The sequence below is a fragment of the Lithobates pipiens genome, unplaced genomic scaffold, assembly GCF_037356315.1.
Source record: "Lithobates pipiens isolate NorthernLeopardFrog02 unplaced genomic scaffold, aLitPip1_a1.2 Scaffold_13, whole genome shotgun sequence".
Taxonomy (NCBI): Eukaryota; Metazoa; Chordata; class Amphibia; order Anura; family Ranidae; genus Lithobates; species Lithobates pipiens.
In genome coordinates, this window is record NW_027507718.1 from 457481799 (window position 1) to 457496358 (window position 14560).

Consider the following 14560-nt stretch of genomic DNA (forward strand, 5'->3'; position numbering starts at 1 on the left):
AATGCACCGAGCATGATTCAGTGCATGTTTTACCACTTAGCAGCCGGATACCTGGACAGAAGCCAATTATTAAACAGAAACCGAACCAGCAAATACCAATTGTATTAAAGTTGAATTCTAGGATAACCAAATATTGTCTAAAGGTCCCATTCACATTTGGCAATTTGGAATCGAGGGCAGAATTGGCAGGATTCTGCTCCCAATAGTCCCAAAAAAAGAAGCTGGGGCTTCTATTGGGCAAGAAACGTGCATAGGGCAGCCGATTGAAGTGAATAGGTTGCCCTATATGCAACACGCATAATTATGTGAAAATTGCTCACACAAAATCGCAAGCAGGAACACTTGGGAATGAGGCCCCTAATACAAGAGGCATGTGTATTCTTACTTGAATCTTGGTGTGCCTTGTGCATTTCTTTCAGATCTGTGCAGTAATCCAGTATGAACTCTGTGCAGGAGGTTCCTGTAATAAAGACCAGTTACTGCTGCTCTCCCTCTCCTTGTGCAGAGGGACTGGTCTTGTATACGACCCCTCCGGTAGTTTTTTGCAGGCAGCATGCAGTAAGTGGAGCCTGCTGAGCACCTCCCACAGCTTCACTCTCTGCACAGCACAGTGATGATGTCGCGGTTACCTTTAAAAAGGTAATAACTGTTTGCAAAGGCATTTAATGCAAAGTGAATTTGTTTCTGTTGTGGCGATTGAGGGATATATTTGAACCCTTGTTCACATTAAATGCGGCTTTGAAATTGTGCAACTTTATCTAAAATCGCACAATTTAAAAGTCACATGTCTGTGAGACTTCAAATGTGACTTGGTAGAAATCTGTGCGGCTTCATGCACAGATGTCTATCCAAGTCGCATCAGAAATCACCAAAAGCGGTGCAGGAACAACTTTTTTTTTAATCGTTGAGGCACCGCAAAGTTGGTGTCACACCGATTTGAACAGGGTCATTGCCAACAATAGGGTGCAACTTGTCACGCATGACAGTTGCTCTGGTATGAATAGGGGCTGAATGAGCTTTTGTGCCCACATTTTGGAGTTCAGCATTAACATAGGAATAACTTGGGGAAAAAAAGGCCAGTTCAGCTACATTACAACCATTTGGCTGCAGTTAAGGAGTTGTAAAGGCAGAAGGTCTTTTTAAAAAGCTTTCTGTGTGCAGCAGTCCCATCTCTGTCTGACTCTCCCTCCTGATTGGCTGACAGACAGCAGTGGATCCATTGGATCCTGCGGCTGTCAAAGTCAGTGAGCTTATTGGGAGAGAGAGGGGGCGGGGCCAACTGTATCTGTGTCTAAATGGATACACAGAGCTGCAGCTTATGTGCCCCCTATTGCAAGCTGTTTGCTGTGGGGGCACTCGACAGGAGGGAGGGGCCAGGAGAGCAGAAGAGGGACCCCAGAAGAGGAGGATCTGGGCTGTTCTGTGCAAAATCAACTGCACAGAGAAGTATAACATGTTTTTTATTCTTATTTTTTTCAACTTTACAATCACTTTAGGGAACATTTTTTATCTATATTACTAGAGAGTGATGAGAAAAGCAGGTCTTGAAGCTGGCACATTGAATTTGCAGCCTGATGACAGACCAGCGCCATGATTCTGAGGTTATGATGCTTCATCAAATACATTTCAGAAATTGGAAATGGAAAACGCACGCTGGTAACCCAGGATTAGAAGTGCAGCCTGATATTCCATATCTATAGATGAGTGAAATCTCCACAGTGATCTATAAAAACATCTCCATAACAAGGCCTTCTGCTTCTCAGCGAGTGTGCACATCTGAATGTAACCTGCCGATTCTACCCACATGGTTACCCACATAAAGTCAAAGAGATCAGACAGCGAAAAAAAGAAATGCCGCTTTAGAAGATTCACAGATACAGAACTTTGATCCAAAAAAATGCCATTTCCTTGGAGATAGGAAAAAAGATCTATTTACAGTTTGCACTCATTTTCCGTAGCAGGCACATCAGTCAGCTGTAAAATTAAATGTGATATTGGAGCAGTTTATGGCAACAAGAAAGAAGAAGCTGAAAGATGAAGGACAGAAAAGATGACTGGAAACACTTTAGGCGGAAACCTTTAGCCTTAAAGGGTCATTCCACACAAAATCAATTTTCAGTACTGTAATGGGTAGGCTGCATTTGGCCTCATGCATACGGGGCATATGATTTTATATAGGATCTTATTGCCAGCAAGATCCTATGTTAAACCTTGTCCGTATACAGTGTGCATATAATGTTACTACTAACATACAGCACAAATGTACCCTAGTGGCTGCTGCTGTTCAGGGCCAATATGAAAATATCAACAATGTGTTGCACTGCCGCCTCTGCCAATTACACGCTTCGGCCAGGGGACCATTCAGGGCCAACATGTAAAGATTAATACGAAAGTGTGTAATTGGTGTCATAGATGCCACTAACTACACATTATTGAAGCTTATCTGTTGTACCCGAGCAGTGGCGGCAGCGAATAAAATACATTTGTGCTCTACACATGTGAAAAATACGCTCTATATGCAAGTTCTTAAACTCAATTTCTTCTTTACACAACTGTACGCTGCATACCAATTCAGAGCGGTGTGCACGGGCCCATAGAATAAATGATGGATCTGAAGGGACAGCATTGTACATTGGGATGCATGAGCCCTTAAAAGGGGAGTTCCAGTCATATTTGTAAAAAAATAAAAGTCAGCAGTTACAAAAACTGTACAAAGAAAAAACAAATGGGAAAGTGGCGCTGTTACTCGATTATTAGTGTTAAGATCTTATTGTCCATCCAGAGCAATGCAATTCTAATTTGGAGATGAAATAATAATGATTAAAAAGGAAGTGGGAGAAAAACCTTTGTGTGTTTTCTTAGCAACAAGTCCGTATTCCAGGGCAAGCCTTCAGAGGGGAGTTGGAAGCAGACTCCAAGTTACATGAAAAAAGAGAGACAGGAAAGGCGCCACCAGATTAAAAACAGTTGCATTTATTTGAAACACACAGGTGCATACATCCACTTACATATAGTATTGAGAATTTCCAGCACAAATGTCCTGAGCGGCGTCAGCCAGCATTAGAGAGCCTGTAGATGTTTTTCCCATCAGATGGAGGGTCCCGACCCGCAGAACTTCCCTGTCTGATGGTGTACACCGAGATCGAGGCTTGGCTCAGGTCCACAGTGGAATGCAGGCGTCGAGCGTGGTGACATCACTGCCAATAGCGACGACGTTTCAGAGCGTGCGCACTGCGTGTAGACAAACAGGCACGCTCCTTCCTCAAGCTTAGGGGAACTCAGGCTGTGATCAGCCTTAAGGCTGGGTTCACACCGCTGCGGCTGGGAGACCCGGATGTGATTCGCACCGCACTGCAGTGCAAATCCCATCTGATCTCTGTGCGATGCAAGTTCAGCCATACAGATAATATGGCTGAATTCGCCTCGCACCCGCCGCAAACTCGCACGGGACCCTTTTTTTGGTCCGCAGCAGAATCGGATCGCATGGGTGTTCACACCATGCGATCCGATTCCTGTCCAAGTTTGCAGATCGCACTGCGATATGCGGACTGGTCTGGGGGTGTCATTAAGATTTCATTGACACTCCCAGCAGTCCGCATAGGGCAGTGTGAACTGCCGGCGGGAGGCATGCGATGCGGGAAAACGTTGCGGATTCGCGGCGTTCCCGCATCGCTATGGTGTGAACCCAGCCTTAATGTGCTGGCCAATTTTGCTGCCATCTAGCAACTGCAGGAAAAACCAATTACTATCAATTTGAAACACCACTGCAAACTTTTAACCTTTTAATTATTGCAAATGCAAGGTGAGGCGATTCCCTAGTTTGGGCCTATATATACATGGATAGATATACTAAAAATAAAAATAGTGGGAATATATATAAATAAAAGACCAGGAAAAATAAGGAAAATTATTCAATACAAACAAATATCCATGTATTTTCTTGCTTTTTTTCTGCACACATAATGTATACATAAAAATGCAGTCATATTTGGGGTTAATTAAAAAAATATATATATATATATAGCGAGTCTGATATTGCAACCCCCTTAGGTATACTACACAGATAAGTTAAAAACTAAACTACTTTAGAAACAATTGATATATGTTATATTATGTTGGTGTCACCAGAGTATGGTTAAAATTCATTATAGATAAATACTTTATTATTTAAATATCTAGACTAATGCAATACCAAAATACATTAATAAAATATAGTATAAAGATTAATAAAGATTAAAAATTAATTGAAAATATATATATTTTCTATAATATTGGAAGGATAAATCAAATAATTTCCATGGAAGCCACCATATTATCTGTCAATAATTTGGATTTATGGAAATTTATACAAAACGATACAAATCAGTGCGAAATATTAATTTTTAATCTTTATTTATACTATATTTTATTAATGTATTTTGGTATTACATTAGTCTAGATATTTAAATAATAAAGTATTTATCTATAATGAATTTTAACCATGATTTTGGTATTACATATATCTCGGGATATCTACCCTCTGCTCACGGGTAGAGGCACCGGCATCTTCGGTAAGGGAATCAGGAAGTGAAGCCTTGCAGCTTCACAGCCTGCTTACCTACTGCACATGCGCAAGTCGTGCTACGTGAGCTCACTGGTCCTTGCTGTCTTCTGGGACCTGTGTGTCTCCCAGAAGACAGCGGGGGGGGGGGGGGGGGGGCTGGACATGGCATAGATAGCCAAAGATACTGCAGTGATCAATGCCCAGAAGTGGGAGCAAATACCTGGATTATACAGGTATATGCTCCTCCCTTCCCCCTAAAAGGTGCCAAATGTGACACCGGAGGAAAGGGTGGGGGGGGGATTCGAAGAGCAAAAGTTCAATTTTTGGGTGGAACTAAGCTTTAATAAAGTTAGGTTTAAAAAGTGAAAAGTATCAGGCTCCGTGGGTTGTCCTTTTCTATGTCCTTAGTGACTCCAGCCCAGTTCTGGTCTGCTTATTGTTAGGTTGTGATCACGCTATTTGCTGGACATTTGTATTATGGTCTTTCTGTTATCTGTGTGCAATCTTTGAAAAATAAAGTATTAAAAAAAAAAAAAAATAAAGTAAAAAGGAATGGATACAGACAAACTCCTCTACAAATGTAAAACGCAATGTCAACATTATAATCAAAGGCCCAACAAAATATGACCTTTAGTCTTTTGTGTTCGACAATAAAAGACATAAAAAACACAAAAAAAAAAAAGGAGAAGAACTATTGTGTTTTTACAGGTTATATTTTGTGTCGTGTATTCTTGGTGTAAAAGTCATTACTTGAGGTATGTTACACATAAAAAAGGGAAGAGACATATGATTGCTTTACAGCCCAATTGAACCTTCAGTTTACATTGGCTAAATACATTCAAGGTAAAATTTAAACAAAAGGTGTTCAATTTCTTAAAGTTTGTTTAATCCTAAAGACAGTACATCCTGAGAAGGAAAAGTCTTTCCCCCGCCAGTATGCTCTCTGTGTGAAAGCAGTGGTCTCTCTGTAGAGGTCTAACACACCCTCATGCTACTGATTGGAATTGACTCAGCAGGGGGTGTGCCAGATCTTTGCTGCTACACAGAATGCAATGCTCCTTCTCTACAACATGCTTGCAGGTGACACACTTTTCTACTTAGACTGTCATTGCTGTCTAAATTAAATGAATGGTTAGGCTAGGTTCACACTACTGCGACCCACTACCGCTCTGATTGGACACAGCGGGAGCCAATCAGTGGGTTCAGCGGATTTGATGTCCACCGGGCCACGACGATTGTTCTGAGGAGAGGTAGAACGGCAGTCTGCCTATGTAGACAAGACTGTCATTCTGCCAGAGAGGGAAAATGAGATATTGTGTTTCTGCCAAGCAACATGGATCTCTGTTTTCCTTAAGTCAAAGCACCCCCCCCCCCCCCCCACACACACACAGTTAGAAAGCAGCCCTTAGGGACACGTTTAACCCTTTGATCGCCCCAATGTTAAACCCTTCCCTACAAGTGTCATTTGTACAGTACAGCATTTTTTTTTTTTTAACACTGATCACTGTATTGGTGTCACTGGTCCCCAAAAAGTGTCACTTAGTCGTAGATTTGTCCGCTGCAATGCCGCAGTCTCGCTAAAAATCGCTGTTCACCATTACTAGTGAAAAAAAATTTAAATAAAAAAAAAAAAAAATCCATACATATATCCCATAGTTTGTAGACACTAACTTTTGTACAAGCCAATTAATATATGCTTATTGGGATTTTTTTTACCAAAAATATGTAGCAGAATACACATTGGCCTAAATTGATGAATACATTTTATTTATTTTTTAATTTATTGGATGTGTTTTATAGCAGAAAAAAAATGTTTTTTTATATATTTTTTGGGGATAATTATAGCAAAAAGTAAAAAATATTGCATTTTTTTCAAAATTGGCGCTCTATTTTTGTTTATAGTGCAAAAAATAAAACTGCAGAGGCAATAAAATACCACCAAAAGAAAGCTCTGTTCGTGTGGGGGGGGGAATCAACTTTTTTGGGTAAAGCATCGCACAACCGCGCAATTGTCATTTAAAGCAATGCAGTGCCGTACTGCAAAAAATGGCCTGGTTATGAAGGGGGTAAAACCTTCCGGTGCTGAAGTGGTTAAATGGCTTGCTATGGGGACACTCGGCGGAGGAGTGGAGTCAGAAGCACCAGCAGGGGACCCCTGAAGTGGAGGATTCAGGCTGCTCTGTGAAAAACCATTGCACATTGACCATTGAGGTAGAATAGGTAAGAATTATATGTTTGTTATTTTAATGGGGAAAAAAAAACGAACAAAAAAAAAAAAAAACAGCAGCTTTAACCACATGCCGACCGGGCCATAGCCAAAAGACAGCTACAGCGCGGTCGGCTTATTCTGGGTGGACGTCTGTGGGACGTCCTCCCAGAATAGTGCTCCAGTGCGTCCCCTGGGGCGCACACCCGGAGCATCCATGACCGCCGGGTCCCCATCATGGATCACGGTAAACCGATAGCGGTCGTTTACCATGTGATCGCTCCGTCAAATGACGCCGCATCACTTGTGAACAAACCGGCGTCATTCATGACGCAGGTTCCTCCCTCCCCGCTCTGTACCGATCGGTACAGTGTGAGAGGAGAGGGAGAGATCGTTTGCAGCACTGTGGTCACTACAGATACAGCCCACAGCGCTGCCCAGTGCCCATACTCTGCCCATACTCTACAATAAATTTTAACAGAAACAAAATAATATTTTTTTTTACCGAATTTTCAGTCTTTGATTTATAGCGCAAAAAATAAAAAAACCCAGCGGTGATTAAATACCACCAAAAGAAAGCTCTAATTGTATAAAAAAAAAGGACAAACATTTCACATGGGTACAGTGTTGCATGACTGCGTAATTGTCATTCAAAGTGTGAGAGCAAGTGTGAAACCTGAAAATTGGTCTGGTTAGGAAGGGGGTTTAAGTGCCCAGTGGTCAAGACGGGGCCTCTTTTTTTAGATGTGGTGTTTACCAGAACCCCCAAACATTATAAAATTTTTTCCCTAATACCCTAGAGAATAAAAGGTAAGCAGCAGAGGGCACCGGAACGCGGCGGGAGGGTGGGGCCCTCTCTCGTCACCCATAAAAGTGATCTCGCAGCGAATCCGCCGCAGAGACCACTTTTAATCCTGTACCGGACCACCAGCAGAACACGGGGATACCGGGGATTATGGCAGCTAGCTGCTGCCATAACAATATCATCTATCCCCAAATTAAGGACATACATTGGCGTGTGGTGGTCCGGAAGTGGTTAAGGGCTGTACACATGGGCCGAATATCAGGGGGTATCCATCAGTTCAATAGAAACTGGCCAACATTTAGGCCCTTCGTCATTTGGCCGGCTTCTGTCTAAGGGGCATAACTGAAAAAGGTCAATTGATTCACACTCGATCAGCGCTCTCAGCCAATGGCTGAGAGATCTGACCACTGTGTTCTGCTGGGGGGCAGCCCCCCTGTCGGAGCACAATAGCTCAGTAGGGGAGATCGCTGTACTAACATCGGATCGTTAGTATAGTGGCTCCTCCCGAGCTCTTCAGCTTTTTTTTGATCAGCCCGCTGGGTTGAATGAAAAAAATCTTCTAGCGTGTACTAGGCTTTACAATGACTTGAAATCAGTGGGTCCCAGATGCAATGCACAGGATTCTGCAAACTCTTCCCCCAGCCCCAGATCCATATGGGGGAACAGATCTACCATTATAGGGCTGCAGGAAGTAAACAATGGACTACAAATGTGGTGATGCCATTTAAATCTGGGAAAAAGAATAGCCTATTGTGCTGACTAGAACCCAATCGTCATTAAATGGGGGCATATAAGAGGGTCAGGAGAGTGGTAGGGAACACCAGGTAAAGTGGATGCAGCTCCTCTCAGATTAGGTCTTGAGATCCTAATGCACATATATAAAAAAAACACAAAAGAGGGCTCCTCCATTTAGGTGTCTGCTTCAACTAGTCACATGCCTGCTGAGCTCTGCAGCCCCATGGTGACCCTATGGAGGTCTATATGGGTCTATGACAAACCTCAATCCACTTTTATCTAGTGAGTGCATTTTTATTTTATTTTACCTAGATGGAGGCACCCTCTTGTGTTTGTTTTATGTGTCATTTAAATCTACCAGTCCCACTGCCGGGGATAGGATTTGTACACTTTTATTCACAGCTCTACCAGCGTAGCCACGCTGAATTCAAAGCACAATGATGCAGGGAGAAGAGCTCTGCAATTCAGGTAAGTGTGGGTGGGGGACAGGTTTGTTGAGATGGTTGGTGTATGTATGTGAACAACAATGGTTGTTTGATCACTGGGCTGTGAAGTGGCAATGTTTTAGTAAATAGGACATTTCTGGACACAACAGGAAAAAGGTTAAATATTTGCACAAAAATATTTCCTATAAAGCATAAGTCGGTTTACAAAAAAAACCCTAAAACACATGGACATTACCTTGTACTTGTAGAGGCACCAGAACGCTTCTATTTATGTTGTGGCAGCACCCTCTGCTGTACAATGCTAGGAAGTACAAGAGATGCAGTATGCCTTGTATACAATTAACAAGGTAACGTACATTTTTTTACCAGAATCTAAATCCTTCAGTTTTCACATAAAATTTTATATAAAATATTTAATACAACTGCACACACAAAATAAATTATCTACTCAATCCCAGTGTCAAGTGGCTGCATGTTGACCAGACTTTGGTGTAACAATTTGAGGACTGAAAAAGGTTAACCTCAATCTTCCCTCATAAGAACATAAAGGAAAAAGAAGAAAATTACTTCTTGGAAGTAATCAAGACAGAAACTGTATTTCCCACCCCATCATCTCCCCCTCCCCAATAGAAAAAAAAAAAAAAAGAGGCTGCACACACACAAACACATACATTGTATCTATATATATATATATATCTATATCTCTATATATATATCTCTATATCTATATATATATATATATATATATATATATATATATATATATATATATATATATATATATATATATATATATATATATATATATATATATATATATATATATATATATATATATATATACACACACACACACACACACACACAAATACATACATACACACACCAGTGGCAGACGCTCCCCTATTCTACATGCAGGGCGCTGGACGCAAGGATCCCAATGGGTGTTTTTTTTTGTTTATTTTTATGAAGTACGCGATTAGAGCCTGAGGCTCTAATTTCCTTAAAAAAGGGTGGGCTTAAGACCACCCAGTTGTACGACATTAGCAAATTAATACTTGCTAATATCTTCCTTGTTTCTCCTCCTGGCTAACCAAGAGGAGAAGCGACCACCGGGACTCGGGAGGAGACACGGGGGGGGGGGGGGGGGCCATCAAAGCCATGAACTGGATGGAGTAAGTGCGGGGCTGGCGGGGGCCTGGCAAACGATGCGGCGAGCGACTGGGGGGTAGAAATGGTGATCGATCAAGCAAGCGCAGGGGGGGTTAGATACAGGGATCATTCGATTGAGTGCCGGGGGGGGGGTAGAAACGGTGATCGATCAAGTGAGCACTGGGGGGGGGGGGGGGGGAGAGGATGGCTGGCTGTGGGAGTGGCTGGCTGGGGAGGCTGCGGGCAGCCCCCAAGAAAATTGAGCACCAGCTACCATGGTACACATACACATACTGTACTGTCCAAACATTTTAGGCAGGTGTAAAGAAATGCTGTAAAGTAAGAATGCTTTCAAAAATATATATTGTGTTTCTTTTTATCAATTTACAAAACGCAAAGTGAGCGAACAGGCGAGAAATCAAAATCAAATCAATATTGGGTGTGACCACCCTTTGACTTCAAAACAGCACCAATTCTCCTAGATACACTCATACACAGTTTTTGTAGGAACACAAGTACTGCGTGTACCTAGAAGAACTGATGATGGTTTGAACCAAAAGGTGGTCACACCAAATATTGATCCGATTTGGATTTCTCTGTTCACTTTCCATTTTGTTAACTGATAAAAATAATCTAGTAACACTTCTTTTTATGAAAGCATTCTCAACCACATAATGACTGGTGACATATCAGTACTTGCCTTTACAACTTTAGCCCCCCTCCGCATTTTTTATTTAGCCTGTCCCATCCCACGGGGTCACACCATCCAACCAGCCAGCTCTGTTCGTCCCTATGATATAGAAAACAAGAATGATGAGCATACATCACTTCCTGTTTCCCCAAATGTAAACAGCACCATTTTTACAAATGAAAAGCACTTGATCACACTGATCTTGGTGTGATCAAATGTTTTAAGGGCAAATCTCTGCATAAAGTATACTTGTCACTGCCTATTGCAATCACAGAGGATGTTTATATTCCCTGTGATAACAATAAAAGTGATCCCAAAAAAAAGCAACAGTGTAAAAATAGATAATTATTTTTTAAAGACCCCCTATCCCCCTGTGCTTGCATGCAGACAGTGATGGTCCTACACCTGAGATATCACCACAAATATCAGATCATGGGCAGAAATTCTAGCACCAGACTTCCTCTGTAAATCTAAAGTGGTCACCTGCAAAGGCTTTTAAAACATTGCCTATGGATAGTAAAATTTTTATCATTCATTTATATCATTCATCGTCGCTGCTATGCCAATTTTAAAGCGTGACATTTTTGCCATTTATTTACTTTGGTAAAACATAAAATATTATGTTACACAAACAATTGGGAATTATATTGTGTTTTTGTGCATTACAATTCAAAAAAGTGTATCTTTTCCCCCAAAAACAAAAAATTGTGTCTAAAAAACCGCAGTTGCCTTCAAAAGGTTAATTCACAGCATTTTTTTACATCTGCCAAACACTGTTGCACAGTATTGTATATGTAATAAAGGCCTCTCATACATTATAGATATATCTATATATACACATATACACACACACACACACACACACACACACACACATTTCCTCAATAGTGACTCACCTGAAGATGTCAAGATTAATGAAACATGTTGGACGGGGCCTGGGAGTCTGAGGGAGAGCTGGCTGTGTACTGAGTGGAGTGATCTTCGCTCTTGACGGTGAGTGGCTTATCTTATCTTCAGTCATCCTTCCTAAACTACTGCCATAGGGGTTTTCTATAAGGATATACATGCCTCCTGCCTGCATCTTTACCTGTCAAATGTCTCCCCTCTGTTATGAGACCCGAAAAACTGCAGATTCTGTGAGTGGGTCTGTTGTCTGGAGCTTGGTGGGTGGAGTCATGATGTCAGTAGACTCCCCGCATGCTGCGGATGTGCCTGTAGGCCCTCCTCCAGAATTCCAGCTTGGTTTTCCCTATGTAAAAACAAGTGCAGCTACATTGTAACAAGTAGATTACTCCCGGAGTTTTGCAGTTGGCAAAGTGTTTTGGGTAAAAAACCTTGCCGTTGGGTAAAATGGGATTTTTTTGCGTGAGCATGTACCTGCAATAATTCCTAAAAGTAAAACGAGGTTTATTTGGCACAAATTGACCTAGAGAAGGGTCCAGTGTCAGCATGTGCCAGAATTTTTCGATAATTTTTTGAATGTGTTGGTGTTTGGCTTCAGTGTGCCCAGATGGCTGGCCTCTGACCGTCCTGGCATGGGAACTGTGGATTTGATCCTCTTTGTGATTAATTTTTCAACTAACATAACACCGTTGATGCCTTCTGCCCTGGGATATTAGCCTCACTGACGCAACAACCACATGCTGTCATCCTTTTGGTTTTAATGTTTTTTTCAACATTGAGATACTTATCACCTATCATCAATATGTAAGTAAACATTTCAAACAGAAATTAGGAGTTCAAGGAAAGTACTGTTGTGTCATATGAATCACTGACTGTATACTTTATGTCTTAGATGAACTCCTCTTTACCCTTTTGCACCCCTGAAGAAGGAATTTTCCAAAACACGTTGGGTGTTGAGAGGACTTACCATATTCCTGTTTGTTATGGTGATATTCACTGACTTTGCTCAGTAAAATCAATGTTTGATGTTCTGAATGAATGTAAACAAAAAATCTTTTTCTAAAATCGTACGTTGATATTTTTTTATACAAAATATGTGTTGCTTATAAAGTCCAACCAGGGGAATTTTCTCTTTGTTTCTATTATGTATTTTGGATGTGGCACACAACCAGCGTTACATTTGCCATTCGGTTTTTCTCTTCTTTTACATGACTTCAGCATGCCCAATCATGCTGAGGTGGGGGACATCCAATCCTAGCAGAGCAGCAGAAGAAAGAGTGGGAGGGAAATAAAAAGTAACGCATATCTCTTAGGCTAGTGCACGAGATCTGTAAATCACCCGTCACTCACAGCAAGGGGGAGGATTTGACAACGTTTTTCTCTGTTTGTCAAGATTTATCTCACAACAATAAAAGGGGATTGGTCAGAGCTGGATTAACTCTTTGTGGCAAGACTGGGCTCAAATGATAGGAATTCTTATACTCTACATTATGACATGAAAAAAAAAAAATATGAATAATAATTTTGGGTTTACATCCACTTTAACAACTATAACTAGAGTTTGAACTTTTATATGTTCACATGGTGATTGAAGGTATCCTTAATTCTAAGTGATCCCCCAACTGAGGTGGTATGACCACTACTATGAGTCTATGAATCTACTATGAGATGTTCAATGATTTTAAAGTGTAATGTTAATTACATGTAAAATAAACTTTAATGGTTTTAAACAAAAATTGTTGTAATGTCTTATGACGATACCGGGAAAATCCTATTTGCCCCACACCTTCTCTTTTATATTTTAATAGGTAGCCCAAAACAATAACCAAATTATTAGTTCAACCAGCAGGTGGAACAAAAAAAAATTAAAAAAATCATCAGATTCTTCCATCCACATATTTTAGGCGATGGAAGAATCACTCCCGCTGTGGTATTTACACAAGTTGATATAGGTTGACTTGTGTACAACTAGCCTATCCAAACATGGATCAAAATCTGGGTGGTCACTGCTGAAATGGCAGGATTTTGATCCATGTATGGCCGTCTTTGGTTGTGCTTGTGCCAGAGAGAATTCACTTGGGAGACTCAGCAGTGAATGATGCTTTAAAGTGCAGAATTTATAAAGCTTGTCTGAGTGTTTAGCAAAAAGGAGGTAGAAGTCACATATTGCAGAGCTGATTGGAGGAAAGAGCCACACCCCCTTTACACAGCACACAGGCACAGAGCTGAGGCTATCAATCAGCTGGAGGTTCCCCTTCTGTGTTACCTTTTTTCTCTTGGTGTCAGGAAAACTTGTCAGGAGTGACGAATGCTTATAAGCAGGTTGAAATAGTTTGTTTATGAGTGAGCTTAACGCCAACACCAGGGGTATACACCTCACCTATGAAGCTAGTCTCACTAAAATTAATTTTTTAGATCTTACTATCACTATTAAAGGAGAACGTTTCATTACATCAACTTTCTTTAAAACCACCGATAGGAACTCCTTCATACCTACCACTAGCTGCCATCATCCATCTTGGCTTAAATCAGTACCTAGAAGCCAGCTTTTAAGGTTGAGACGTAACTGCACAGAACAGGATGTTTTTATGCAACAGGCCCGTGTTCTCACTCAGAGGTTCATTGATAAAGGTTATCCATCTGAACCTTTGACACGTTTGATAGATGAGATTAGTCAAGTTGAAAGATCTGAGTTACTAAAGGAACGAGAAGGAGGTCGTCAAAACAATTTTCGTCACCCCTTCATCACTAATTATTCTTGCCAACACACTAGGATCAAACATATACTTAAAAAACATTGGCATGTACTTAGGAACGACTCTGTATTGGGAACCATTTTGCCTGACAGACCCCAAGTAGTATATAGAGGCGTAACATCTTTGAGGGACAGGGTGGCTCCTAATGCTTTGGACCCACCCACTAACCGTCCGCATTTTTTCTCGAACCTTACTGGGTACTATCAATGCAGGAAGTGCACGGTATGTAGCTTAAATGGCTGTCGGTCTAGGAGAAGTACTACCTTTAGATCTACGGTTACTTCTAGGTCTTACACCATAGAGCCTTTTATCACTTGCTGTTC

General features: G+C 41.2%; 1 protein-coding gene across 1 annotated transcript in view; it reads right to left on the minus strand.

Moving 5' to 3' along the window:
- STX18 (syntaxin 18) overlaps positions 1 to 14560 on the minus strand; it is a 283473-nt gene that overhangs the window by 123250 nt on the left and 145663 nt on the right. The gene's annotated exons all lie outside the window — the stretch shown is intronic.